Here is a 4,476-nt window from a genome sequence, read left to right as displayed (position 1 = left end):
AACTTTTCGAGTTGGTGAATATCAAGAAATTACAGACCTGTTAACTTTGGGGTGCCCCATTCAAATCAACAGAACTTTTTTGAACATTCTGAATAGCCGTAAGAAATAAAGGCCTGCCCCTAATACAAGCCTGCCCCAAATACAGGCCGGTGCGCTGTGCAGCCTAAGTAAATAAAAGCCCTGGCCACTATTTGAGGATTTACGGTAATCCCCTTCCTGGTTGCCACAGCAGTCAAGAAGTTAACTAATCCCCTGCATGGTTGCCACAGCAGTCAAGAAGTTAACTAATCCCCTTCCTGGTTGCCACAGCAGTCAAGAAGTTAACTAATCCTCTGCATGGTTGCCACCTGAGCTTCTCTTTACGTCTACGTCTCTTTTCAAAGATAAAATGTATATCCTCTGACTGCATATCGGACTGCATATCTTCTCAATTCCAAGGTGGAGATGTAGTTTGTTCCGACTGGGGATGAAAAATAATTCAACAGAGGAAGGGACATATAGACCAGAGAGACAAGCCCCCTACCCCGCATCAACGGGAGCCCAGACATTTTTTCATGCACCAACGGGAGCCCAGATATGTTTCCATGCACCAATGGGAGCCCAGACATATTTCCATGCACCAATGGGAGCCCAGACATGTTTTCATGCACCAATGGGAGCCCAGATATGTTTTCATGCACCAATGGGAGCCCAGACATATTTTCATGCACCAATTGGAGCCCAGACATTTTTTCATGCACCAATGGGAGCCCAGATATGTTTTCATGCACCAATGGGAGCCCAGACATGTTTTCATGCTGCATGTGGCGACGGTGGGAAACACTCCCTTTCAGCTCTGTCTTGTTTTGATCATAAACATCACATCACTGTGGCGCAAGCAGCAGCCCCAACCATATACAGGCTTGAACGCCTACGGGGACACGGGTTCGAATCCGACCCGCTGTCATTTCCCGATCCTTCTCTCCATCTTGTTTCCTGTCCAAACCTTCACTGTCCTATCCGATTAAAGGCAAAAAGCCCCAAAACAAATCTTAAAAACAACAAAAACAATAAACACCACATAACATTCCTGGGTGGAGTTATGGTCTGTTTTGATGTCTGATGCGTTGGCCATATGGCTCCTGATCCTGGGTAGAGTTATGGTGTGTGAGTGTGAGTGTGAGTGTGTGTGTGTGTGTGTGTGTGTGTGTGTGTGTGTGTGAGTGTGTGTGTGCCTGCTTCCTAAATCAATCTTGAGAGCTAGACTCTAAGCATGTATTTCTAAAATATAACTGAGCGTGTGTGTGTGTGCGTGCGCCTGCTTCCTAAATCAATCTTGAGAGCTAGACTCTAAGCATGTATTTCTAAAATATAACTGAGCGTGTGTGTGTGTGTGTGTGTGTGTGTGTGTGTGTGTGTGCGTGCGCCTGCTTCCTGATTCAGTCTTGAGAGGTAGACTAAGCATATTTCTAAATATGCTTAGAGTCTAGAAGGGGGGGGGGGCAGTCTTCAGTGCTGTAATGTTGATGTAAATGTGCAGTAAATGTGCTTTGACGTTAAGCCAAGTGAAATGTTAGGAATTTTCTCAGGCTGTGTGTGATACTGACTGCGATACTGAGTGCGTGTGTGTGTGTGTGTGTGTGTGCGTGTGTGTGTGTGTGAGAGTATAATCACTCCCCAAAGGCCCTTGGGCCAAACTAGTGTTCTAACAGGACAGGTCAGACCCCAGGAGGAACCGAAGAGGGATTGTGTGTGTGTGTGTGTGTGTGCACTGCAGTGAGACCCCCAAGAGGACTTATTCTTTAAACATGTGAACTGAAGAGAGATCAAGTGTGTGTGTGTGTGTGTGTGTGTGTGTGTGTGTGTGTGTGTGTGTGTGTGTGTGTGTGTGTGTGTGTGTGTGTGTGTGTGTTATCCTTTAAACATGTGAACTGAAGAGAGATCAAGTGTGTGTGTGTGAGAGTATAATATAACTGAAGAGAGATGAAGTGTGTGATGCTGAGTGAATGTGACTGTGTGTGTGAACACCAGGGTTAGGGGTTAGGATTGTGTGTGTGTGTGTGTGTGTGTGTGTGCGTGTATGTATATTGTAGGCAGGTTTGTGTGTGTGTGTATGTATATTGTAGGCGGGTTTGTATGTGTTCGTGTGTGTGTGTTTGTGAGTGTGAGTGTAAGTGTGTGTTTGTGTGTGTGTTTGTGTGTGTGTGCCTCTGATTAGACGTTTTAAATTAGCACTGGAAATTATGCACAGGCAGGAGCCACACAACATTACACAGCTGAATGGCCAGAGCACACACACACACACACACTCAGCTGAATGGCCAGAGCTCGTGGGAACGACAGACAGAGAGAGAGACAGACAGAATGAGAGAGAGACAGACAGAGAGGGAGGGAAACAGAGAGAGAAAGAGAATGAGAGAGAGGGAGAGACAGACAGAGAGAGAAGGAGAATGAGAGAGAGAGAGAGATGATGAGAGAATGACAGGAAGACAGACAGGAAGAGGTCTCTCTCTCTCTCTCTCTCTCTCTCTCTCTGTCTGTCTGTCTGTCTGTCTCTCTCTCTAAACTAAAGGTAAAGTCTGCTAATGACAGAATAAAGGAGGATGTTTAGTTTAGTTCTGGCCATCAGTCTGTGCTGATTGGCTGACGGGTCATCTCTAGCATGTGCTGATTGGCTGACGGCTCATCTCCTTCTGTTTTAGCACACAGAGGATCCTGTCCAACCTGCTCCTTTGGCTACATGAACAGGATGTTGCCCCTGGGGCTTCAGATGGGGCCTCAGATGAAGAATAGAATAATTATTTGGTCTGTGCTAGGGTATGTGTGTGTGTGTGTGTGTTGGTCTGTGCTAGGGTGTGTGTGTGTGCGTGTGTTGGTCTGTGCTAGGGTGTGTGTGCAGGGATGGATTAACGAACGGGCCTACCGGGCCCAGGCCCAGGGGCCCATGAGCTCAGGGGGCCCCTAGGCCAGAGCCTCTGTGTGAAGTCGCTGTTATGTATCTCTTATTTGTGGTTGAAAAAGGTGTATTTTATTCATTTGCTAATGGCTTTAATTGAGCTGTGCTGTTTAAAAGCTAGTTTAATGCGACAGTGATCCAGCATGACTTTTTTGGGACTACTAAGGATACCTTATGCTATATAATCCGTCAAAATGGCAAACCTGTCTCTGTCATGGTGTTCATCATTTTTAGGGGGAAATCGTCAGTAGCAATCTATAACAAAATGATATGCTTATCGTACATACACTATAGAAACTATTAAAAAAACGATTCAATTAAATGAATAATTTCTTATTTTCTTTGTTATTTTTGTCATATACAGATATGCAATGATGATTGCTGGGTAATATGTATCTTGTTGTCCAATGTCAAGTCTTTATTTGATCATGTGATGAGACGATACGATATAGCTAGTTTAGGCGAAGAATCTGAAAGTCATGTATGTGTCCGTCCATGTATGAGTGCGTGTGTGTGTTTGTCTGTGCTTGGGTATGTGTGTGTGTGTGTGTGTGTGTGTGTGTTGGTCTGTGCTAGGGTGTTTGTGTGTGTGTGTGTGTTGGTCTGTGCTAGGGTGTGTGTGTGTGTGTGTGTGTGTGTGTGTGTTGGTCTGTGCTAGGGTGTGTGTGTGTGTGTGTTGGTCTGTGCTAGGGTATGTGTGTGTGTGTGTGTGTGTGTGTGTGTGTGTGTGTGTGTGTGTGTGTTGGTCTGTGCTAGGGTGTGTGTGTGTGTGTGTGTGTGTGTTGGTCTGTGCTAGGGTGTGTGTGTGTGTGTGTGTGTGTGTGTGTGTGTGTGTGTATGTGTAATGGTCTGTGCTAGGGTGTGTGTGTGTGTGTGTGTGTGTGTGTTGGTCTGTGCTAGGGTGTGTGTGTGTCTGTTGGTCTGTGCTAGGGTCTGTGTGTTTGTGTGTGTGTGTGTGTGTGTGTTGGTCAGTGCTAGGGTGTGTGTGTGTGTGTGTTAGCCTGTGCTAGGGTGTGTGTGTGTTGGTCTGTGCTAGGGTGTGTGTGTGTGTGTTGGTCTGTGCTAGGGTGTGTGTGTGTGTGTTGGTCTGTGCTAACACACACACACACACACACACACATTCACACACACACACACACACACTAGCACAGACCAACACACACACACACACACCCTAGCACAGACCACACACACACACACACACACACACACACACACACACACACACACACACACACACACACACACATTCACACACACAAATACGCAAACTCTGCACACATCCCATCCTTGTTTTTTCCATAACTGAAGCAGTTGTGCACATGATTGGCAACGCAAACATTCTCTATGTAATGTGTGTTGCAGTGCAGTACAAAGTGTGTGTGTGTGTGTGTTAGCCTGTGCTAGGGTGTGTGTGTGTGTGTTGGTCTGTGCTAGGGTGTGTGTGTGTGGCGGTTGTGCACATGATTGGCAACGCAAACATTCTCTATGTAATGTGTGTTGGAGTGCAGTACAAAGTCATGACACAGTCACACAATTAC

The sequence above is a fragment of the Clupea harengus genome, chromosome 8 (assembly GCF_900700415.2).
Source record: "Clupea harengus chromosome 8, Ch_v2.0.2, whole genome shotgun sequence".
NCBI classification, from domain to species: Eukaryota; Metazoa; Chordata; class Actinopteri; order Clupeiformes; family Clupeidae; genus Clupea; species Clupea harengus.
Note: the sequence above shows the minus strand (reverse complement) of the source record.